We start from the raw sequence: 26,493 nt of genomic DNA on the forward strand, positions 1-26,493 counted from the left end.
AGATAAGATAATTATTTTTTTTGAATTTTAACGAAAGATATAAAGATAAGATAGTGATTTGAAAAGGTATAATTTTTGAAAAGATTTGAAACTAAAATAAGATCAGATAATGATTTTGAAATTAAAATTTGAAATTTTTGTTTCAATTTTCAAAAATTAAAGTAAAAAGATAGAAAATATATTTTTTTTATTTTTTTTAAATTAATGAAGAAAGAAAAAAACAACTAAATGACACCAAACTTAAAAATTTTAGATCTAAAGACACTAAGTTTCGAAAATTATAAAGAAAAACACCTAAAGACACCAAACTTAAAATTTTAAAGATCAAAACAAGAAGAAAAAACAAACACAACATGAAGATCAAGAAGAACAACAAGAACAAACTCGAAAAATTCAAAGCAATTAAAGAACATGCAATGGACACCAAACTTAAGATGTGACACTAGACTCAAACAAAAGACACTATTTTTGAAAATTTTTGAAAAAAGACTCAAGAAAGTTCGAACTCTAACAAGAACAAGAACAAAAGAGTCAAACAAAGGATAAAGATTATTAAAGAAAGGAAAAGATTTTTTGAAAAATTTTTTATTTTTTTTTTCAAAAAAGAAAATAAAAGACTCAAACAAAATTAAAAACAATACCTAATCTAAGCAACAAAATAATCCGTTAGTTTGTTCAAACTCGAACAATCCCCAGCAATGACGCCAAAAACTTAGTGCACGGATTCCCACACTCCGAACAACTGAACCAGCAAGTGCACTGGGTCGTCCAAGTAATACCTGAGGTGAGTCAAGGTCGATCCCACGAGGATTGTCGGCTTGTATCAAAGAGTGGTTATCTTGTAAATCTTAGTTGGGCGGATAGAAAAGTTGTATAGTTGTTTAAACACATAAAAGTAAAATAAAGATAACGTTACTCAGTAATTGTGAATTCAATGATAAGAAGATGGTTAAGGCTTCAGAGATGCTTTGTTCTTCTGGATCAATCCTTTCTTACTGTCTACTCCAACTGTGAATGATTTCTTGTATAGCAGGTTGTATCTGATCAACGCCGGTTTGAGCAGCTGCCAATCTTCCTCTAGGTTGAACACCAAGTTTAGTGCGCATCCAGTCTGAATGAGGGTGAAGCTCCTGTAGTTCATTTCCTTGGTGATCCTACTCAAAACGCCATAGACAAGGTCGAATCTTCCGGATCAGAGAATGCTGCACCTTGATTCTAGCCTTTACCACAAAGACCTTAATCTCCCCATACCTCGGCTGAACTGATGTCTCGAGAAGTCCCCAACGAAGTCGTGGATTAGCCGTCTAAGAGATGTATCCTCAAGCTTGTGGTTCATTGATATCTGATGAAAGACGCTCGCTGAACCCATGTAGAATAGAGACAACTTTTGACGGTTCAACTCATTCATAAGGTTGAGGAACGAAGATACATCTTAGGAGAGAATTAAACACGAATTGAAATAGAACAGTAGTGCTTTTATTAATCCATAAAACTCAGTAGAGCACCTAACCTTAACCTAGGATGTTTAATGGCTCATACTATACATAATGGTGTTCGAAAATATGATATGTTGGAGAGTGATCCTAAACATGGTTGATCTTCTCCTATATATACTAATCTAGTAACTAAGGATTACAAAAATATGATAGGCTTAGGCTTGTAGTGGGAAAATCCACTTCCAGGACCCACTTGGTGAGTGTTTGGGCTGAGCTAAGGATGTCTTCACGTGCTAGTAAGACTCTTGGGCGTTGAACGCTCCCTTTTGACTCCCCTTTGGGCGTTGGACATTGGCCACCTCTCTGTGGGCGTTGGACGCTAGGACTGGGGTAGATGGCTGGCGTTCAACGCCAGTTTTAGGCCTTTATCTCCAAAGACAAGTATAGACTATTATATATTCATGGAAAGTTCTAGATGTTAGCTTTCCATAGCTGTTGAGAACGCTCCATTTGAATATCTATAGCTCCAGATATGCTTGCTTAAATGCACGGAGGTCAGATCTTGACAGCATCTGCTATGCTTTCCTTGCCTTTGAATCAGACTTTGTCAAAACTCTCAGATTTTAGCAAGAAAATACCTTAAATTACCATAAAACACAACAATTCATAGTAGAATCCAAAAATTTGAACTTTACACTAAATCTTATGAAAATATAATAAAACTTAAACAAAACATGCTAAAAACTATATGAAAATGATGTCAAAAAGCGTATAAAATATCTGCTCATCAACATTTCCTCAAACACTTGGTGAGCAAAGATAATAGACATGATAAAAACTAGAAAAATAATTCAATTCAATTACCACTAACAATAATCAATAATTACAAAACAAGCAATAACAATGGATATGGAAATAACTCAATGCATTAACAAAATTCAAGAGTAACAAAATCCAAATATGAGTTCAAGATAACCAAATTGAAATGAGTACTAAAGAAATTAAAGAGAAAACTATAAGGAAAACAACGAGAAATGAAGATAGTAGCAGTTTCTCTCAAGATCCAATTGAAAATAAACTAAGAAAACCAAAACCCTAGAGAGAAGTAGGAGTTTCTCTCACTAGAATTCAAAACTAAAGCAAAACTAAAACTAAACAGAAGTTTCTCTGTCCCAGCTCTATTCCTAGAGTATTGTCTTCATTTTCGGGCTTGAAACTGGGCCAAAATCAGCCCAGAAATCACCCCCAGCGTATTCCCTTTATTGCAGCACGTGACGCTCATCACGCGTACACATCGGTGGGCTCTGCACTGGCCATGCATACGCATCAGTCGCGCATACGCATCAACAGACGATGCTCCTAGCCACGCACACGCTTCTGCCACGCATACGCATCAGTATCAGCCTCTCAACTCTTTAATTTCTTGTGTTCCTTCCACTTTAACATGCTTCCTCTCCATTCTCCATGTCATTCCAGCCCTATAACCCTGAAAATACTTAACAAATACATCACGGCATCGAATGGTAATAAGAGAAGATTAAAAATTAGTAGTTTTAAGGCTAGGAAGCATTTTTAATCATAGCACAAAATTCGGAAGGGAACTTAAAAACACGCAAATTATATAGATAAGTGTGATTAAAGTTGATAAAATACACTCGATTCGATCCAAAATAAGTCATAATATTGTAGTTCATCAAATCTCCCCACACTTAAACGTTAGCATGTCCTTATGCTAAGCTCAAGGGAACCAAAAGAGTGAGGGAAAAATGGTAGGACTTATGCAATGCAACCTATCTATATGAATGCAACTACATGCTAAATGCTTCTACCTACTTAGTTAAAAGTAAATCAATCTTCCAAGAACAAATATGAACTGAACTCTACTAATTTAAATCTCATAAAAAAGTACAAATAGACTTGCAATAAGGAAGCTCTTGAAAGCCAACAACAAGGAATTGAGCATCGAACCGTCCCCGGAAGTGTATGCATTCTAATCACTCTAGTGTTTGAAGGTTGATTCTCTCGGTTCTCTACTAATCCTGCTTTCTAAGGCTTGCTCTTCTTCTACCAATCAACAAAAATTTAATGCATAAATACACATATCAAGAGGTCTTTTCAAGGGTTGTAATGGGATTAGGGTCAAGGTAGGAATGTATTTGGTTAAGTGGACTAAAATCCGAATCCTTGATTAACCTAAACTTTTCACCTAACCTAAGACACTCCATGAAATTACAATGCAAAACCTAACTACCCATTGCCTTTCTCTCCACAAATTCATGCACCTTGATATTTTTGAATACGAATCATATGTATTGATATCATTAGTTGCCTTGGGACATTTTGTCCCTTTTTATTGCTTTTTCTCTCTCTCATTTTTTTTGAAATATGGTAGAGAATATATATACACAAGGAGATAATGCATATGATTAAAGTGTTGGATGCATGAATAAGTGCCCAAACTATTTTCACATTTCCAGTTAAGAATATAAAATACCCAATTCCCAAACCAAGCATTACTATACCTAATTTTCCCACAGTTAAATTGTGCACACTCGCACTAGTCTAAGCTAACCAAAAATTCAAATTAAGGACATTCATTGTTTTCTACTTAGAGTTAGTGATGTGCTAAAATAAATAACAAATGGGATAAAATAGGCTCAACATTGGTTTGCAAAGGATGATGAAAGGGTACAGTGGTGCATGAAAGTGACTCCGAACGTTTTGCACAAATAGACCGACAAGTATACCGGGTCGTACAAGTAATACCTCAAGTGAGTGAGGGTCGATCCCAGGGAGATTGTTGGTTTGAGCAAGCAGTGGTTACCTTTCAGATCTTAATCTGGCAAATAGAAAACATAGTTGTCACAAGAAAATGCATAAAATAGATAAATAAATAAACGTTACAAGATAGATATGAAATCAGAGATGATAGAACAGTTGAGGCTTCGAAGATGCTTCTTCCTTCTAGGTCAACTTTTCTCACCATCTACTCCAACTTCTAATTGATTCATTCCATGGCAGGCTGTAAATGATTAACGTCAGGTCAGTGGTCATTAATCTCTTCTGCTTCAGATCAAATGCCGGGTTAGCAGTTATCTAATCTGAACGAGGGTGAAGCTCTAGCAGTCCATTCCCTTGGTGATCCTACTCAAAATGCCACAGACAAGGTCGGATCTTCCGGATCAGAGAACACTTCTCCTTTGGTTCTAGCCTATACCACAAAGGCCCTCATCTCCCCGCATCTCGGCTGCACTGATGTCTCGAAAAGTACCCAATGACACCGTGGATTAGCCGTCTAAGAGATCTATAATCAAGCTTGTGGTTCCATACTATCCCATCAAGGACTCGCAAGAACCCATATGGAAATGGGATGATGGTCAAGTTACACTCCCAATCTGTTAGGATGAAGAACGAAGATACATCTTAGAATAGAATCAAGCATAGATTGAAGTGGAATAGTGATATTATTAATTCATAAGAATCAGCAGAGCTCCTAACCTTAACATAGGAGGTTAGTGACTCATACTGTATAGAAAATAATAGTAAAAAGTTTGAATGGGTAAAGGTCTCTAACAATGGTGATCTTTGTTCTATATATACTAGTCTAGCAACTAAGAATTATAGAAAATAAGATAAACTAGTCTTGCAGTGCGAAAATCCACTTTTCGGGCCAACTTGGTGAGTATTTGGGCTGACCTTGAGTGAAGCCACGAGCTAGTGCTCCCTTTTGGGCGTCCAATGCCAGCTTTGGACTCTTCAATGGGTGTTGGACGCCAGCTACTCCCCTTTGGGCATTGGATGCCAAGAATGGGGCTGGTGGCAGGCGTTAAACGCCAGTTTTGGGTCTTCATTTCCAAAGCAAAGTATAAACTATTATAAATTTCTAGAAACTCCTGGATGTTAGCTTTCCATAGCCATTGAGAGCATGCCATTTGAACTTTTGTAGCTCTAGAAATGCTCCTTCGAGTGCATGGAGGTCAGATCTTGACAGAATTAGTAGTCCTTTCTTTGTCTCTGAATTAGACTTTGCCAAAACTCCTCAATTACAGCCAGAAAATACCTGAAATCATCATAAAACACAATAACTCAAAGTAGAATCCAAAAATATGAATTTTTCACTAAAACCTATGAAAATATAATAAAACTTAAACAAAACATAATGAAAACTATATGAAAATGATGCCAAAAAGCGTATAAAATATTCGCTCATTTGAACACCAAAATTAAACTGTTGCTTGTCCACAAGCAATCAAAAACAAAGTAGGATAAAAAGAAGAGAAGGATACAATAAATCTCAGAGTTTTCAATGAAGCTCAATTTCAATTAGATGAGTGGAACTATTAGCTTTTTGCTTCTGAATAGTTTTGGCATCTCACTTTCCATTGAGGCTCAGAATAATTGGCATCTCTAGGAACTTAGAATCCAGATGATACTATTGATTCTCCTAGTATAGTTCTTTTTTATTCTTGAATACAGCTTCTTTTGAGTCTTGGCCGTGACCCTAAGCGCTTTGTTTCCAGTATTACCACCGGATACAAAAATGCCACAGACACTTAACTGGGTGAACCCTTTCGGATTGTGATTCAGCTTTGCTAGAATCCCCAGCCAATGGTATCCAGTGTTCTTCAGCACACTCTTTGCTTTGGATCATGACTATAACGGCTCAATCTCAAGCTTTTTACTTGACACCTTCACACCACAAGCTTATAGTTAGGGAAGCAGCTCATTTGAACTATTTAGGCCAAGATTTTGTTTCTTTTAGGCCCTCCTAACCATTGATGCTCAAAGTCTTGGATCTTTGCTCTTGTCTTTTGGTTTAAAGAGCTACTGGCTTTTTCTTTTCCTGCTTGCTTTTTTTCCGCATATGCATATATAATTTTTTTTTCTTTTATTGCTTTTTGCTGCTTTTTCTTACTTCAAGAATCAATTTTTGGATTTTTCAGATTACCAATAACACTTCACTTTCATTATCATTCTTTCAAGAGCCAACATTCTTTACTCCAATATCAAATATGCACTATTTATTCATACATTCAGAAAGCAAAAGCAATGCCACCACATCAAATAATTGAACTATTCTTGATATATAACTCGAAATTCGTGCATCTTACTTTTCTTTTTCAATTAAAGTTTTCTTTTAAGCAAGGTGAAAGATGCATGAAATATTTCATAGATTTAACACATAAAGATGATCATGCACTAGAAACAGACAATAAGATAAAATACCTGGAAAATAGAAAAATAACAAAAGCAACAGGGGATTAAAAGAACGAATCCACCTTAGAGATGGCGACTATTACTCCTTCTGGAGGATCCAATGGAGTGCTTGATTTCTTCTTTGTCACGCCCATGCCTCTGTTGTTCTTCCCTCATAACTCTTTGATATTCCCTTATGTCCCTTTGATCTTCTCTTATTTCATAGAGGATGGTGGAATGATCTTGATGTTCCATCCTCAATTGATCCATGCTGGAGCTTAATTCTCCTAGAGAAGTATGCAATTGGTCTCAATAGCCTTGGGGAGAAAAATGCATCCCTTGAGGCATCTCAGAAATTTCTTGTTGGTGCATGTGTAGGCTCTCTGGTTTGCTCCATCCTTCTTTTAGTGATAGGCGTGTCCTCCTCGATGGGGATGTCACCTTCTATGACAATTTCAGCTAAATTGCATAGATGACATATAAGGTGGGAAAAAGCCAACCTTGCTATGGTGGAAGGCTTTTCAGCTTTCTTGTACAACTCTTGAGGTATTACCTCATGTACCTCCACCTCACTTCCAATCATGATGCAATGAATCATGATGGCTCTGTCATTGGTCACTTCTGGCCGATTGCTAGTAGGGATGATAGAGCATTGAATGGATTCCAACCATCCTCTAGCTATGGGCTTGAGGTCAAGCCTTCTCAGTTGTATAGGCTTGCCTTGAGTATCCCTCTTCCACTGAGCTCCTTCCGCACAAATATCTGAAAGGACTTGGTCCAGCCTCTGATCAAAATTGACTCTCCTAGTGTAAGGATGTCGGTCTCCTTGTATTATTGGCAAATGGAGTGCCAACCTTACACTCTCCGGGCTAAAATCCAAGAGACGCCCTCAGATCATTGTATGCCAATTTTCGGGACTTGGGTTCACGCTTGTATCTTGGTTTTTCATGACCAATGCATTGGCATAGAACTTTTGTACCATCAAGATTCTAACTTTTGGGATAGGATTAGTTAGGACTTCCCAACCACTCCTCCAGATTTCTCGTCGGATCTCGGGATGCTCATTCTTTTTTAGCCTAAAGAAGACTTCAGGAATCACCCTTTTCTTTACCACTACTTCATAGAAGTGGTCTTGATGGACTTTGGTGATGAATCTCTCCATCTCCAAAGGTTCAGATGTAGAAGCAACAGCTTTTCCTTTTCTCTTTCTAAAGGATTCTCCGATTTTGGGTGTCATGAGTATGAATGGAAAGAAAAAAGCAAGCCTTTTCCAACACCAAACTTAAAAGTTTTTCTCGTCCTCAAGCAAAATATGAAGAAAATAGTAGAAGAAAAAGAGAATAGGGGAGATGGAGGAAGAGATAAGAATTCGGCCAAGTGGGACTTGAGTGTTTGAATGGTGTGTGTATGAAGGGTAAGAAGAAGGGGTATTTATAGAGGTGGGATAGGTTGGGGTTTGAATGAATGGGTGGGAATTGGGTGGGAAATTTTGAGTTCGAAGTGGGTGGAGGTTGGTGGGAGTTTTGATGGTTTTGGGAAGAGATGTGGATATGATTGGGTTAGGGTTTATAGGGAAGAGTATGTTGGGAAGAGTGAAAGAGAGAAGAAGGTGGGGTAAGTGGAGATTTTGTGGGACACACTGGTCCTGAGAGGCTAAGGAATTCGAATTTCCTACCCCCTTGTGGGCGTTGAACGCCCAGCTCTTGCTCTTGGCTGGCGTTCAACGCCAACTATGTGCTCCTGTTAGGGCGTTGAACCCTCATTGGAGTGCTCCTTCCTAGCGTTCAACACCAGGCCTCTGCCTCTCTTGGGGCATTGAACGTCCAGTCTTTGCCCCTGGCTGGCGTTCAGCGCCAGCTTCATGCTCCCTGGCTGGCGTTCAATGCCAGCAATGCTACTCCTCATGGACATTGAACGCCCACTCTGGCCCCCTTGTCTGGCGTTCAACGCGAGCTAGGTACCTGCTCTAGGGTGTTCTGTTTCCAGTTATGACTGTTTCTGTTTCTATTCTAACTACTACACATGATCATAAACTTAAACAAATATGAAATTAAACTGATAAAACTGTAATAAACTTAATGAAAAATAGAAATAACTTTAATTATGGTTGGATTGCCTCCAAATAAGCGCTTGTTTAATGTCACTAGCTTGACGGTTAGCTCCTTACGGAGATGAATAGGGGCTCGGAATTTTTCCCCTTACAGTGAACTTCTTGCATGTGCTCTCCTGGATGAGCTCCACATTCTCTAAAGACAAGATCTTGTTCATTGTGTGTGGAATGGTGGGGTTGTCAGTGAAGACAACTCTCATGCCAGGTGAGAGGCCTTCAATGGGGATCTTTTTGTCCCTCCAGCCTTTAGGTATTTTCTTCTTAGTACCTTTATTCTCAATGCTTGATTATGGCTGCCACACACCAAACTTAGAATTAATGTTTGGGGCTCTGTATAACTTTGCACTGAGAGAGAGGATTGGAACACTAGGTGTTGCACAACTGTCTCTCTTTTATCACAGGGAGAATTAGGGCTAGGCATCCTGAACAAGATGTGGTCCTCCCATAACTATAGATCTAGCTCTCCCTTTGCTACATCAATTATGGCATTGGCAGTGGCTAGGAGGGGTCTTCTAAGAATGATGGATTCCTCCTCTTCCTTCCCAGTATCCAAGATTATAAAATCTGCAGGGATGTAAAGGTTTTCAACCTTTACTAAGACATCCTCTACCAGACTATAAGCCTTTTTCATTGACTTGTCTGCCATCTCTAGTGAGATTCTTGTAGCTTGTACCTCAAAGATTCCCAACTTCTCCATTATAGAGAGTGGCATAAGGTTTATGCTTGACCCTAGGTCACACAGAGCATTCTCAAAGGTAATGGTGCCTATGGTGTAAGAAATCAGGAAGCATCTGGTATCTGGTAGCTTCTGAGGTAGTTTCTGTTGAACCAAGGCATTGAGTTCCTTAGTGAAAATTGGAGGTTCTTCCTCCAATGTCTCTGTGCCAAACAACTTGGCATGCAGCTTCATGAGGACTCTCAGGTACCTAGAAACTTGCTCATCCCTAGTACCATCTTCCTCATCAGAGGAGGAGTGATCCTCATAATGCATAAATTGCAACAAGGCATTCAAGGGAACTTCTATAGTCTCCTCATGAGCCTTAGTTGCCTTCAGTTCTTTAATAGGGAGGCCTTGAGTGGGTGTTGAACGCCCAGCTGCCGTATTACTGGCGTTCAACGCCAACTTTTGTACCTTTTTGGACGTTGAACGCCCAGTAAGGCCTTCCTTACTGGCATTCAATGCCAGTGATGGTGCTTCTATGGGCGTTGAACACCAAATAAGGACTTCCTTATGATGTGTGGAAAACGATCCAACACAAAACTCACCGGCAAGTGTACCGGGTCGCATCAAGTAATAAAACTCACGGGAGTAAGGTCGATCCCACAGGGATTGAAGGATTGAGCAATTTTAGTTCAGTGGTTGATTTAGTCAAGCGAATCAAGTTTTGGTCAAGTGATTTTGTATCCAACAGTAAGTAAATGACAGAAAATGTAAAGGGGAAGGGAAGAATTGCAGAAATTAAAGAAAACTGAAAGTAAAAGAGCTGAATCTTAAAGAACAAGAAATTAAATGACTGAAACTTAAAGTGCAAGAAATGTAAATTGCAGTAACTTAAAGTGCAAGAAATATAAATTGCAGAAATGAAAAGGGATTTGAGGACTGGGATTTCAGAATTCAAGCAAGGTAAGTTAAATTGCAACAATTATCAGAGCAAGAGATGATTTGAATTCTGTTAAATCTCAAACAGAAAGGGAAATTAAATTGCAGGGTTCACAGAAGAACCAAAAGGAAAATGGGATCTCAGGACTCCAGAGGCTAGATAACAAAGTCTATATCTCAATTGCCTTCCCAGATCCAAATTCACAAAGCAATTAACGAGAAATTTAAGAAGAAGCAGTAAAGGAAATGTAATTGAACTTAATTCTGCAGAAGAGGGATTAAAGAGATCTTGAATGGAGATTGAGACAGAAATTCCTCAATTCTTCACACCCAAGAATCAAACAAGAAAAGTAAAAATGCTCAAGCAAGAACGAGGAAGAAGAGAGATCAATTCTCCTCCCCAATTCCCTGAAATCTCAGTTCCTAGCTCTCAATGAAGTTTCCAAATTCAAAAATCAAAAGAAGGTTCAAGAGTCAAAAAGTAAAAAGAAAGGTCCTAATTACATCAAACTATCGCCTATTTATACACTTTCTATTCTTGGATTTTGGAATTTGGATGGGCTTTTGATTTGGTGAAGAAATGAATTTAATTGGATTTTTAATCCAAATTCAGCCCATGAGGAAGTAGCTCCCAGGAGGCTGTCCTGCTATTGTGGAGGGCAGGGCAGGAAATGGTGCGTGCGGCCCTTGTTGCGTGCATGTTTGGTGTGTGTGATGCTGCAGGATGCTGCCCTGCCCTTGTGGAGGGCAGGACAGAGTTTTCTTGGTGCGCCAGATTCTGCCCGTGCGCGCTGCTGCTGGCCGAGACTCCCTTGGTGCGTGCCAATCTTATGTGCTGGCCGTGCATCACAAAATGCTGCCCTGCCCTTGTGGAGGGCAGGGCAATGTGCCAAAGGTGAAGTCCCAAGTTCGAAACTTGGTGGAGGCACACGCTACTTCTTTTCTTTGGTTTTCTTGGCACCAAAGTCATGCTTAGTTCCTTGCTTCCTCATGGTGCCGTGTTCGATCCAGGGAGAATGAAAGCAAGCTAATTTTTGCTTGATTTTATTGTGCTTGAGCGCTACTCCTTTCCTCCTTGTCCTTGGGTTCGAAACCCATAGGAAGCATTATGAAGCAATTCCTTTTGAATTTTTCTTGGTTGAAGCCCGATATTGCTCTTGAGGAGGGCAGGGCAGAGTTTTTGCACTCTTTGATTCTTAGCATCAAATTGTGCTCCGCCCTTGTTATGGGCAGGGCAGTGATGCTTTTCAAGGTTTGGCTCATAATGTTGCTCTCCTGGAGGGCAGTGTGCCCTTGTGGAGGGCAATGTTTGCTTCCTCCCTTCCATGCGCCACACTTCTTATCTCTTGGGCCACGCTTTCTTAAGCCACGCTTTTCCTCTTTCCTTTTTTTCTTCACCTACAAGAAACCAAAACAACCACTCAAAGTATCTCTAAACTCATAAGGTTTATAATTCATTAAAAATCAATTAATTCTTGCTTAAACCTCATGATTTAGCATCAATTTAATGGTGGTTGCTTGATTTAAAGAAGTTGTGCATTTTCATTCCAAATTGCTTACTTAAGATACAAGAAAGTGCATAAAGGCTAATAAAACAAGTGAAATTAGCTTGAAAAATGGGTATATGATGACCTGTCATCACAACACCAAACTTAATTCTTGCTTGTCCCCAAGCAAGCATCAAAACTAAGAGAAAATGAAATGAACAAGAAAAGAAAACATATCCTTATTAGGCATATAGCAGAACTTGATTTATGGAGTTTTTATGCAGACAATGACAACTCAATTATTGTTGCTGTTACATAATATACATTCTTCCTCAAAGGCTTACTAAACTTGTTGTTATAAGGTTTATTCTTTCTTTGCTCCCTTGCTAACTTTTCTTTTCTCATGTTGCTTATCAAGCTTATTATTCTTTGAAGGCTTGGTGTCTAATGTTGCAGTAGTAGCCTTTGGATATATATATATATATATATATATATATATATATATATATATATATATATATATATATATATATATATATATATATTACTCAACATCTTTCCACCACAGACACATGGCTCACTATTTTCTCCTAGAATCATTGATGCCCACCATCTCTTTGGATAACTAAATGTTCTGTATCTAGGTTGCTCTTTATTGTGGACTTTCAATTGGTCATCCCAAATCAGTTGATCTAAGTGACCGGATTTTGAAATACCCCTCAGAATTTACTTATCCAAGCATATCCTAGTACAAGAACACCACAGGCATGTGTCCTAGGGTCCAAGCTATTGGTGTCCAGCCTTTATTCTTTGTTTTTCTTGCCATATTGGCTTTTCTTCTTCCTTTTCTTCTGTTTTATTTTTGTTCTCAAGGGCTCTTTCTTTACTGATAAGAACCTTGATAACAGCAAGCTAGCTCACACTTCAATGAAAATGACACTATACAGCAATTATTTCATGAGTTATACATTTGATCAAACACATTCACCACCATTAACTTCCATTCTAACTTATGCAACATTGGATATTTACTTTCCAATTCAAACAATTCTCTTTTATTCAAGCATATGGGAAACAAAACAAAATTCAGATGGATGACAAGCATTATGCAGATCATTTCTCTAGCTACTTATTGAACAAGGAAAAGTACAAGAAAATGAAATAAAAATGAAATAAACAGTGGAGGCATATCATGTTTCAGACATGCTTCTCCTTATTAGAAGTATGAAAGAAGAGGTATGGAAGAACTTTGCCACCTTCTAATGGTTGTGGCTGCTGCTTGATTCTCCCTTTTTCTTCTTTCTCTTCCCTAGCTTGGAATAGTCTCGGATCTCTTCACCAGGACATCTTCTATCCCAGACAGAATCTAAGAGTCCTGAGAGCCCAACTTCTTCCAATCTGTTAAATGTTACCTCCGTATAATGATGAGACCTTGCTTGTTGCTTGGCTCCAAATTCAGGGCATTGCTCAAATGGCTTGATTTGTGGATTGAGTGTTGGCAAATTATGGGTCAGGTACTCCAACCTTGCTTGTATGTTTTCATCACTCTCCATTCTTTGCGCATATCTAACTTCTCCCATGGTGTGATGAATATTCTTCCATTGATACAGGTTGTGACTATATTCCCCTGCTTTAGCTTGACTAAAGTACAGCTTATCATATGATTCTTTGAATTCTTTGTATTGCTCTTTTTGTCCTTCAAGAATTTGTGCTTGAAATTCTTGCTGTTGAGTCATCATTTGTTGTTGCCATCTCTCTTGCTTCTCCTCCATTTGACGCTGCCAAGCTTCTCGCTCCTCTTTATCCCTCAAATATTGCTCCCTAAACTCTGGATGGGGCTCTAGATATTGCTCTTGACGCCCTTGATTTTGCTCTTGTTGAGTTTGCATGAGTTGTTGAGATAGCTCTTTAATTGCTCTTTGTAGCTGGCTCATGTCTATGGCACCATGAGCTTGCTCTTGTTCTCCTTCTCTTTGAGGTCTTCTTTGTCTAGGAGCTACCACTCCCTCTTGATCATCTTCTTCATTCAACCCTTCCATGCTCCTCTTGGTGATTCCTTTCCCTTTTTTCACTTTTTTTGTGTCCTCATCTTCAAAGATTACTCCAGCTTTATTGCACAGTCTGAGAATTGTACTTGGATGCCCAAGACCACTTGATTTGCTTGTGCTGTTGGCCATCTCTTGAATACTGTCGGATATGAGTTGTGCGAGGTTGATTTCACCTCCATGTAGGATGCAGTATGTCAAGAGTGCTCTTTTGATTGTGACCCAAGAAGTGTTTCCAGTAGGAAGGATAGATCTCCTTACTATTTCATACCATCCCTTGGCCACAGGAGTGAGATTTATTCTCTTCAAGTGGCTTGGGATTCCTTTTGAATCTCTTTCCCAGTCTGTGTTTTCCATACATAACCCTTGCAAGATCTCTTCAACTGGGCTCTGCATAAGTTATGGTTCTCAACTTCAGGGCCCTTGTGATGGCTGCTGGACTGAAATTCACCTCAACTCCTCTGACATAACTCGTATAGGGGACACTATCTTTGTTCTCTTTTACAGCATTTGCATAGAATTCCCTGATCATGACTGCACTGATGTCAACAAGAGGAGCACATAAAAGTTCCCACCTTCTTTCTTTATTAATTTGCCTCATGATGGGATATTCCCCGTCCTTCAACTCAAGGCCCTTCTCATAGATGACATTCTTTGTCTTCATGAACCTATGATATCTCCCTTCATGGAATTGGGACTTAAATTTTCTTGCATCATATGATGGAGGCTCGGTCACCATTGGTTCCTTTCCCGGCCTCCTTTTTGAACTTGAGGAGGCCATTAGATTTGAGGTGAGAAGAAGGGAAAAGTGGGAGTAGAGGAAAAATGTGTTGTGTTTGGGATGATACTCGGTTTTGTTGTGTAAGATAGGGGAATTGTTGGCTTTAGTTTTGGGAGTAGAGGAGATTATGGCTTATAGGTGAAGGTAGCTTGAATGAATTGTGTAAACCATTTAGTGCTAACGGCTATTTATAGGCAAACTCTTCAAACTTTCTAACAAAACCATAATGAATGAGGAAGGAGTTTGTTGGTGCTCCTGAAGGGTTGAGATTGAGTTGATCATACAAAAGGTTCATGGATTGAACGGTCTGCATGCATTGTTGAGGCTTTGACGAGGATTCTCTTCTCATTGGTTGCATTCATTTAGGTGTTCGATGATGCATGCATGCAAATTCTGCTTCCCAAGGAGCACGCTCTTCTAGGCACATGTGACCACTCCTTACTTAGCTTGTCCTAGCCGTGGCCCCTCCTTGTATTTGTCTCAATCTCTTTCTCCTGAATAGATCAAAACAGCTAGCTTTAGGATATGAATGTATACGTTGGTAAGTGAATTGCAATAAAGACGAAAAATGTTTTTGTTTCTTTTTCATAAATAATCAATTGTGTCCCTTAATTAGAATTGCTAAAGGTTGGTGAACACCAAACTTATCTCTTACTGAGAAGATGGCTTAGCAATGCAGTAAATTCTTCACAATTGATATATATATATATATATATATATATTTTTGTATATTTAAAAAATTAATGATGCATGATCCCTCTCTGTATGATTTTGATTCCATGAATAGGAAATGATCTTCTGAACATTGTTACACATGCAGACACCAAACTTAATGTTTGGTCATATGCTTCATCAAAAAGGATTATGCATATGTTCTAAGAATAACCCCCTTTTTTGAAAAATAAACTTAGGTAAACTTAGAAGTCTGACATGTGCTTCAAAACAATGTATGCATTTATATGAACGTTCAAAATCATGCTCAGGTAATCATAGCTTATTGAATAAAAGAAAGGATAGGAATCTTAAATCATGGGTTGCCTCCCATGAAGCGCTCTTTTATTGTCACTAGCTTGACATTGAACTCCCTTTAAGGTGGTTGATGAGCGGATAATTTATACGCTTTTTGGCATTGTTTTTAGTATGTTTTTAGTATCTTTTAGTTAGTTTTTATTATATTTTTATTAGTTTTTAATTAAAATTCACTTTTCTGGACTTTACTATGAGTTTGTGTGTTTTTCTGTGATTTCAGGTATTTTCTGGCTGAAATTGAGGGATCTGAGCAAAAATCTGATCCAGAGACTCAAAAGGGCTACAGATGCTGTTGGATTCTGACCTCCCTGCACTCGAAGTGGATTTTCTGGAGCTAAAGAAGCCCAATTGGCGCGCTCTCAACGGCGTTGGAAAGTAGACATCCTGGGCTTTCCAGCAATATATGATAGTCCATACTTTGCCCAAGATTTGATGGCCCAAACCGGCGTTCAAAGTCACCCTCAGAAATTCCAGCGTTAAACGCCGGAACTAGCACCTAAATGGGAGTTAAACGCCCAAACTGGCATAAAAGCTGGCGTTTAACTCCAAGAAGAGTCTCTACACGAAAATGCTTCATTGCTCAGCCCAAGCACACACCAAGTGGGCCCGGAAGTGGATTTTTATGTCATTTACTCATCTCTGTACACCCTAGGCTACTAGTTTTCTATATATAGGACCTTTTACTATTGTATTTTCATCTTTTGATCATGTTTTGATGATTGAACCCTCTTTGGGAGGCTGGCCATTCGGCCATGCCTAGACCTTGTTCTTATGTATTTTCAACGGTGGAGTTTCTACACACCATAGATTAAGGTGTGGAGCTCTGCTGTACCTCGAGTATTAATGCAATTACTATTGTTCTTCTATTCAATTCCGCTTGTTCTTTGTCCAAGATATCACTTGTTCTTCAACTTGATGAATGTGATGATCTGTGACACTCATCATCATTCTCACTCATGAACAAAGTGACTGACAACCACTTTTGTTCTACAAGCAACCAAGGCTCTAGTGAATATCTCTTGGATTCTTTAACCGGAATCTTCGTGGTATAGGCGAGAACTGATGGCGGCATTCAAGAGAATCCGGAAGGTCTAAACCTTGTCTGTGGTATTCTGAGTAGGATTCAATGATTGAATGACTGTGACGTGCTTCAAACTCCTGAGGGCGGGGCGTTAGTGACAGACGCAAAAGAATCACTGGATTCTATTCCGGCCTGATTGAGAACCGACAGATGATTAGCCTATGCTGTGACAGAGCATCAGGGACGTATTTTCACTGAGAGGATGGGAGGTAGCCACTGACAACGGTGAAACCCTACATGAGCTTGCCATGGAAAGGAGTAAGAAGGATTGGATGAAGACAGTAGGAAAGCAGAGAGACGGAAGGGAAGGCATCTTCATACGCTTATCTGAAGCTCTCACCAATGATATGCATAAGTATCTCTATCTTTATCTTATTGCTTTATTCGTTTACCACTATACCCATTTGAGTCTGCCTGACTGAGATTTACAAGGTGACCATAGCTTGCTTCATACCACCAATCTCCGTGGGATCGACCCTTACTCGCGTAAGGTATTACTTGGACGACCCAGTGCACTTGCTGGTTAGTTGTGCGAAGTTGTAGTGATCACAATTTCGTGCACCAAGTTTTTGGCGCCGTTGCCGGGGATTGTTCTTGTGTATGGACAACTGACGGTTCATCTTGTTGCTTAGATTAGGTTTTTTTTTTTCAGAGTTCTTTAAGGAAGAATTCTAGTGTTTCAAGGTGATGTTCTTATCATCACCAAAGCTGATTGATTTTCATCAATTTAGCTCTTGAATGCAATGTCCTGCTGAAGCTTAGCCGGCCATGTCTAATTCCTTTAGACTAAAGCTTTAGACTAACATTGCATGATTCCTGGAATTCTCATTAAGAATTTTGATACCTTTATTTTCCTTTTCACTTAATTTTCGAAAAAAGCACAAAAAAAATTACAAAATCATAAAATCCAAAAATATTTCTTGTTTGAGTCTAGAGTCTCATCTTAAGTTTAGTATCAATTGCATGTTTCTGTTCTTATTGCATTTATGCATGTGTCTTCATTTGATCTTCAAGTTGTTCTTGATGATTTCTTTGTTTTGATCTTTGAATTTTATTGACTTGAGTGTTTTGTTGTTCTCATGTGCATTCTCATCTTGTTAACAAACTGCTAAGTTTGGTGTCTTGCATGCATTGTTATTTGATTTTAGTTGCATTTTGATTATTCCTTATTATTAAAAATCCAAAAATATTTTTAATTTGTGTCTTTTCAAGTCAATAATACAGAAAATTAAAGATTCAGAACATACTGCAGAGGAATCACACAGAAAAAGCTGAGCATTCAAAAATGCCCAGTGAAGAAGACAGACTGGCGTTTAAATGCCAGCCAGGGTATCTGGCTGGGCGTTTAACGCCCAAAAGGGTATAGTTTTGGGCGTTAAACGCCAGAATGTGCACCATTCTGGGCGTTTAACGCCAGGATGGCACAAGGGGGAAGATTTTGTTTTCAAAATCAATTTTTTTCAAGTTTTCAAAGTTTTTCAAAATCAAATCTTTTTCAAATCATATCTTTTCAATCAAATGTTTTCAAAATCAATTTCTTTCCTTTTTCAAAGATACTTACTAACAATTAATGATTTGATTGAACATTTTTTGCCTTTTCTGTTGAGGAAGGTTTTATGTTTGAATCATATCTTTTCTTGTTAGGCAAGTCATTAATTTTTAAAATCATATCTTTTCAAATTGTTTTCAAATCATATCTTTTAAAATTGTTTTCAAATCATATCTTTTTAATCACATCTTTTTCAAAATAAGTTTTCAATCAAATCTTTTTAATTTTTAATTTCAAAATCTTTTTCAAAAATCACTTGATTTCTTTTCCACTCTTATTTTCGAAAATCAATTAAGTGTTTTTTCAAAATCTTTTACTTAAATTTTCGAAAATTACTTCCCTTCTTCTCACATCCTTCTATTTATGGACTAACACTATTCCTTAATGCAAAATTCGAACTTCATCTTCTTTGATAAGTTCGAATTTTCTACCTCTGTCTTCCATTTTTCTTCCTCTGACACCTCAAGGAATCTCTATACTGTGACATAGAGGATTCCATATTTTCTTGTTCTCTTCTCTTTCATATGAGCAGGAGCAGAGACAAAAGCATTCTTGTTGAAGCTAACCCTGAGCCTGAAAGGACCTTGAAGCGAAAGCTAAGAGAAGCTAAAGCACAAATCTCTATGAACGGAGGTGGTTGTCAGGCACACGTTCATAGTTGAGGACCTAACAGAAATTTTCAAGGAAGAAGAAGCCATGGCAGCCGAAAATAACAACAATGCCAACAATGCAAGGAAGGTGCTGGGTGACTTTACTGCACCTACTCCCGACTTCTATGGGAGAAGCATCTCTATCCCTGCCATTGGAGCAAACAACTTTGAGCTTAAGCCTCAATTAGTTTCTCTGATGCAACAGAATTGCAAGTTCCATGGACTTCCATTGGAAGATCCTCATCAGTTCTTAGCTGAATTCTTGCAAATCTGTGACACAGTCAAGACTAATGGGGTAGACCCTGAGGTCTATAGACTGATGCTATTCCCTTTTGCTGTAAGAGACAGAGCTAGGATATGGTTGGACTCCCAACCTAAAGAAAGCCTGGACTCTTGGGAAAAGCTAGTCAATGCCTTCTTGGCAAAGTTCTTTCCACCTCAAAAATGGAGTAAGCTTAGAGTGGAAGTCCAAACCTTCAGACAGAAGGATGGAGAATCCCTCTATGAAGCTTGGGAAAGATACAAACAATTAATCAGAAAATGTCCCTCAGACATGCTTTCTGAATGAAGCATCATAGGTATTTTCTATGATGGTCTCTCTGAACTATCCAAGATGTCTTTGGATAGCTCTGCTGGAGGATCTCTTCATCTGAAGAAGACGCCTACAGAGGCTCAAGAGCTAATTGAAATGGTTGCAAATAACCAATTCATGTACACTTCTGAAAGGAATCCTGTGAACAATGGGACAAGTCAGAAGAAAGGAGTTCTTGAGATTGATGCTCTGAATGCCGTACTGGCTCAGAACAAGATATTGACTCAACAAGTCAATTTGATTTCTCAAAGTCTGTCTGGAATGCAAAATGCACCAAGCAGTACTAAGGATGCTTCATCTGAGGAAGAAGCTTATGATCCTGAGAACCCTTCAATGGAAGAGGTGAATTACCTAGGAGAACCCTATGGAGACACCTATAATTCTTCATGGAGAAATCACCCAAATTTCTCATGGAAGAATCAAGAGAAACCTCAACAAGATTTCAACAACAATAATGGTGGAAGAAACAGGTTTAGCAATGGCAAGCCTTTTCCATCATCTTCTCAGCAACAGACAGAGAATTCTAAGCAGAACCCCTCTGACTTAGCAACCATGGTCTCTGATCTAATCAAAACCACTCAAAGTTTCATGACTGAAACAAGGTCTTCCAATAGGAATTTGGAGGCACAAGTGGGACAGCTGAGTAAGAAAATTACTGAACTCCCTCAAAGTACTCTCCCAAGCAATACAGAAGAAAATCCAAAAGGAGAGTGCAAGGCCATCAACATGGCCGAATTTGGAGAGGAAAGAGAGGAAGTGGACGCCACTGAGGAAAGCCTCAATGGGCGTGCACTGACCTCCATAGAGTTCCCCAATGAGGAACCATGGGAATCTGAGGCTCAAAATGAGACCATAGAGATTCCACTGGATTTACTTCTGCCATTCATGAGCTCTGATGAGTATTCTTCCTCTGAAGAGGATGAGTATGTCACTGAAGAGCAAGTTGCTAAATACCTTGGAGCAATCATGAAGCTAAATGACAAGTTATTTGGAAATGAGACTTGGGAGCATGAACCTCCCTTGCTCACCAAAGAACTGGATGACTTGTCTAGGCAGAAATTACCTCAAAAGAGACAAGATCCTGGGAAGTTTTCCATACCTTGTACCATAGGCACCATGACCTTCAAGAAGGCTCTGTGTGACTTAGGGTCAAGTGTAAACCTCATGCCTCTCTCTGTAATGGAGAAGCTAGGGATCTTTGAGGTACAAGCTGCAAAAATCTCATTAGAGATGGCAGACAACTCAAGAAAATAAGCTTATGGACTTGTAGAGGATGTTCTAGTAAAGGTTGAAGACCATTACATCCCTACTGATTTCATAGTCCTAGAGACTGGGAAGTGCATGGATGAATCTATCATCCTTGGCAGACCCTTCCTAGCCACAGCAAAGGCTGTGATTGATGTTGATGAAGGTGAATTGATCATTCAAGTGAATGAAGAATCCTTTGTGTTTAAGGCTCAAGGATATCCCTCTGTCACCATGGAGAGGAAGCATGAAGAGCTTCTCTCAAATCAGAGTCAAACAGAGCCCCCACAGTCAAACTCTAAGTTTGGTGTTGGGAGGCCACAACCAAACTCTAAGTTTGGTGTTGAACCCCCACACTCAAACTCTAAGTTTGGTGTTGGGAGGTTCCAACATTGCTCTGAGTATCTGTGAGGCTCCATGAGAGCCCTCTGTCAAGCTACTGACATTAAAGAAGCGCTTGTTGGGAGGCAACCCAATGTTATATTTTATATATTTTCCTTTGTTGTTTTTTGTTATTTTGTAGGTTGATGATCATGAGAAGTCACAAAATCAATTGAAAAAGCAAAAACAGAATGAAAAACAGGAAGAAAAATAGCACACCCTGGAGGAAGAACCCACTGGCGTTTAAATGCCAGTGAGGCTAGCAGTTGGGCGTTTAACGCCCAGTCTGGCACCATTCTGGGCGTTTAACGCCAGAAAGGGGCACCAGACTGGCGTTAAACGCCAGGAAGGGGCAAGAACCTGGCGTTAAACGCCAGGAATGGGCACCAGCCCGGCGTTTAACGCCAGAATTGGCTCAAAACGTGTTTTTGAATGCCATTTGGTGCAGGGATGACTTTTCCTTGACACCTAAGGATCTGTGGACCCCACAGGATCCCCACCAACCCCACCACCCTCTCTTCTTCTTCACCCATTCACCAATCACCTCTACCACTCTCCCTCTCCTCCATTTCTTCTTCTTCTACTCTCTTCTTTCTTCTTTTGCTCGAGGACGAGCAAACCTTTTAAGTTTGGTGTGGTAAAAGCATTGCTTTTTGTTTTTCCATAACCATTTATGGCATCCAAGGCCGGAGAAACCTTTAGAAAAAGGAAAGGGAAGGCAAAAGCTTTCACCTCCGAGTCATAGGAGATAGAGAGATTCACCTCAAGGGATGCACTTCCCTCCACAAGACTATTGGGAGCAACTGAACACCTCCCTAGGAGAATTGAGTTCCAACATGGGACAACTAAGGGTGGAGCAACAAAGACAAGGAAGAGACATTGAGGAGCTCAAGCACTCCATAAGACCTTCAAGAGGAAGAACAAGCCGCCATCACTAAGGTGGACCCGTTCTTTAATCTCCTTGTTCTTTATTTTTCTGTTTTTCGAATTTTTATGCTTATGTTTATCCATGTTTGTGTCTTATGATCATTAGTGTCTTAGTGTCTATGCCTTAAAGCTATGAATATGAATCCATCACCTTTCTTAAATGAAAACTGTTTTTATCACAAAAGAACAAGAAGTACAGGATTTCAAATTCATCTTTAAAACTAGCTTAATTAGTTTGATGTGGTGGCAACACTTTTGTTCTCTGAATGTATGCTTGAACAGTGCATATGTCTTTTGAATTTGTTGTTCATGAATGTTAAAATTGTTGGCTCTTGAAAGAATGATGAAAAAGGAGACATGTTACTGAGGATCTGAAAAATCATAAAAATGATTCTTGAAGCAAGAAAAAGCAGTGAATTCAAAAAAAAAAAAAAAAAGAGAGAGAAGCAGAAAAATGAAAAAAAAAGGGGGAAAAAAAAAGAAAGAAATAAAGTTGTGATCCAAGGCAAAAAGAGTGTGCTTAAGAACCCTGGACACCTCTAATTGGGGACTTTAGCAAAGCTGAGTCACAATCTGAAAAGGTTCACCCAATTATGTGTCTGTGGCATGTATGTATCCGGTGGTAATACTGGAAGACAGAGTGCTTTGGGCCACGGCCAAGACTCATAAAGTAGCTGTGTTCAAGAATCATCATACTTAACTAGGAGAATCAATAACACTATCTGGATTCTAAGTTCCTAAAGAAGCCAATCATTCTGAATTTCAAAGGATAAAAGTGAGATGCCAAAACTGTTCGGAGGCAAAAAGCTACTAGTCCCGCTCATCTAATTTGGAGCTATGTTTCATTGATAATTTGGAGTCTATAGTATATTCTCTTCTTTTTATCTTATTTGATTTTCAGTTGCTTGGGGACAAGCAACAATTTAAGTTTGGTGTTGTGATGAGCGGATAATTTATACGCTTTTTGGCATTGTTTTTAGTATGTTTTTAGTATCTTTTAGTTAGTTTTTATTATATTTTTATTAGTTTTTAATTAAAATTCACTTTTCTGGACTTTACTATGAGTTTGTGTGTTTTTCTGTGATTTCAGGTATTTTCTGGCTGAAATTGAGGGATCTGAGCAAAAATCTGATCCAGAGACTCAAAAGGGCTACAGATGCTGTTGGATTCTGACCTCCCTGCACTCGAAGTGGATTTTCTGGAGCTACAGAAGCCCAATTGGCGCGCTCTCAACGGCGTTGGAAAGTAGACATCCTGGGCTTTCCAGCAATATATGATAGTCCATACTTTGCCCAAGATTTGATGGCCCAAACCGGCGTTTAAAGTCACCCTCAGAAATTCCAGCGTTAAACGCCGGAACTGGCACCTAAATGGGAGTTAAACGCCCAAACTGGCATAAAAGCTGGCGTTTAACTCCAAGAAGAGTCTCTACACGAAAATGCTTCATTGCTCAGCCCAAGCACACACCAAGTGGGCCCGGAAGTGGATTTTTATGTCATTTACTCATCTCTGTACACCCTAGGCTACTAGTTTTCTATATATAGGACCTTTTACTATTGTATTTTCATCTTTTGATCATGTTTTGATGATTGAACTCTCTTTGGGAGGCTGGCCATTCGGCCATGCCTAGACCTTGTTCTTATGTATTTTCAACGGTGGAGTTTCTACACACCATAGATTAAGGTGTGGAGCTCTACTGTACCTCGAGTATTAATGCAATTACTATTGTTCTTCTATTCAATTCCGCTTGTTCTTTGTCCAAGATATCACTTGTTCTTCAACTTGATGAATGTGATGATCTGTGACACTCATCATCATTCTCACTCATGAACAAAGTGACTGACAACCACTTTTGTTCTACAAGCAACCAAGGCTCTAGTGAATATCTCTTGGATTCTTTAACCGGAATCTTCGTGGTATAGGCGAGAACTGATGGCGGCATTCAAGAGAATCCGGAAGGTCTAAACCTTGTCTGTGGTATTCTGAGTAGGATTCAATGATTGAATGACTGTGACGTGCTTCAAACTCCTGAGGGCGGGGCGTTAGTGACAGACGCAAAAGAATCACTGGATTCTATTCCGGCCTGATTGAGAACCGACAGATGATTAGCCTATGCTGTGACAGAGCATCAGGGACGTATTTTCACTGAGAGGATGGGAGGTAGCCACTGACAACGGTGAAACCCTACATGAGCTTGCCATGGAAAGGAGTAAGAAGGATTGGATGAAGACAGTAGGAAAGCAGAGAGACGGAAGGGAAGGCATCTTCATACGCTTATCTGAAGCTCTCACCAATGATATGCATAAGTATCTCTATCTTTATCTTATTGCTTTATTCGTTTACCACTATACCCATTTGAGTCTGCCTGACTGAGATTTACAAGGTGACCATAGCTTGCTTCATACCACCAATCTCCGTGGGATCGATCCTTACTCGCGTAAGGTATTACTTGGACGACCCAGTGCACTTGCTGGTTAGTTGTGCGAAGTTGTAGTGATCACAATTTCGTGCACCAGTGGTTGATGCTGGTGATGTCTCAACTTGTCCCCTCTCACTGTAAGCTTTCTCTGTGTGCCTTGATGCTCAATTTCAATGTGCTCAAGAGAGAGTACTTGGTTGACAGTGTAATGATCTTCTGTTCCCAGCTGTTGATATACTAATTGTACTTTATCACCTTTGGAAAATCCTTCAGTTGGAAATTTTTTATTCTTCCACCCTTTGTAAGCCTTCTTCTTATTTTTCTTCTTTTTCTTTCTTGTTGATCTGTCTCCTTTGACAGTGACTCAAGTTGTGATACCTCCCTTTTTGTTTATCATCTCGGCCTCTTTTTGAATTCCTTCCCCTCCTTGTACCTGCTCACTCTTCTGTTCTACTGTGTTATTGGTTGCTTGCCTTGGAAGACAGTCACTTGTCTTGCTTGTTTCTTCATTACTTTGTGATTCTGGAAACACTTTCAAGGTGATGCTCTCTTCATGCATCCTGAGGGTTAGCTCTCCCTGCTCTATGTCTACAATGGCTCTAGCAGTGGCCAAAAATGGTCGACCAAGTATTATGGAGTCATTCTCATTCTCTGCTGAATCTAGGATCACAAAGTCTGCCGGAAAGATGAACTTGTCAACCTTAACTAAAAGGTTCTCAATCAACCCTTTAGGATATACCACTGATTGGTCCACCAATTCCAAGGACATCTGTATTGGTTCCACCTCTCCTATGCCAAGCTTTTTCACTAAGGAAGATGGAATTAGTTTTATACTTGCTCCTAAGTCACACATCCCCTTGTTGATGAATAGGCTTCCAATAGTGCAAGGTAGGAAGAAACCTCCAGGATCTTCAAGCTTGGGAGGGAGCCCTTTTTTGATTAGTGCACTGCATTCTTCACTGAGCATTACAGTCTCCTTCCCATTCCAACTTCTTTTCTTGTTGATGAGCTCCTTTAAGAACTTGGCATATAGAGGCATTTGCTCCAATGCCTCAGCCAAAGGTATGTTGATTTCCAGCTTCTTGAAAGTCTCAAGGAATTTGTGGAAATGTTGATCCTTTGCTTCTTTTTGGAATCTCTGTGGATAAGGTAGCGGAGGTGTAAGATTCTTTTCCACTTGCTGCTGTTTTGGATTTGGTTCTTCCATGATCTGCTTTCCTTTCTTTAGACTCTGTGGTTGGTTGTTCTCTTCTGTGAGCTTTTCTGAGATATTCTTGTTTGTTATGTCCTTGTTGTTAGCTCCATCTTTTTCTGTTGGCTCTTTGTCATTCTCCATAAGTTTCTTGGTTACCCCTTGGTTGCCACCCACCAATGTCTTTCCACTCCTTAATTGCATGACTTTGCATTCTTCTTTAGGATTAGGAATGGTGTCACTTGGTAGTGAGCTTGAAGGTCTCTCAATAGAAATCTGCTTGGAGATTTGTCCAATCTGCCTTTCTAAGCTCTTCATGGAAGCTTCTTGGTTCTTTGTTGTCAGTTCTTGGTTCTTCATCATCTTCTCCATGAGCATCTCTAGATTAGTAATCCTTTGAGAGTCTTGTGAGATTGGTTGGTTTTGGGGTGTTGATGGATGATGGTAGGTGTTTTGGTTAGTTGGTTGGTTATTGGGTGGATAATGGTTTGAGTTGGGGTAAGTGTTTTGTGGTTTTCTGTATGTATTTTGGTTAGTATTTGGCTGGTTGTTGTGGTTTGTGTTTTTCCAATTGTTTTGAGTTGAGCTCCTTTGCCATGGCTGCTGAGTTTGATTGTGGTTGTCTCCCCATCTGAGGTTGGGATGGTTTTTCCAAGAGGGATTGTAGGTATCACCATAGACTTCATTTGTTCCGGGATTTTGGTTGTGCATGTATTGGACTTGCTCTTGTTGTTGCTCCTCTTGAGTTTCTTCATTTTGCCCCCAAGTAGTTG

The 26,493-nt window shown here is 39.4% G+C and overlaps 1 non-coding gene across 1 annotated transcript; it reads right to left on the reverse strand.

The window, feature by feature from the left end:
- Positions 1 to 19,415: 19,415 nt before the first annotated feature.
- LOC130958453 (small nucleolar RNA R71) lies at positions 19,416 to 19,523 on the reverse strand. The gene has a single exon (XR_009077573.1). It is a non-coding gene; the product is annotated as a small nucleolar RNA R71 (small nucleolar RNA).
- Positions 19,524 to 26,493: the final 6,970 nt, after the last annotated feature.

The sequence above is a fragment of the Arachis stenosperma genome, chromosome 10 (genome assembly GCF_014773155.1).
Source record: "Arachis stenosperma cultivar V10309 chromosome 10, arast.V10309.gnm1.PFL2, whole genome shotgun sequence".
In the NCBI taxonomy this organism is placed as follows: domain Eukaryota; kingdom Viridiplantae; phylum Streptophyta; class Magnoliopsida; order Fabales; family Fabaceae; genus Arachis; species Arachis stenosperma.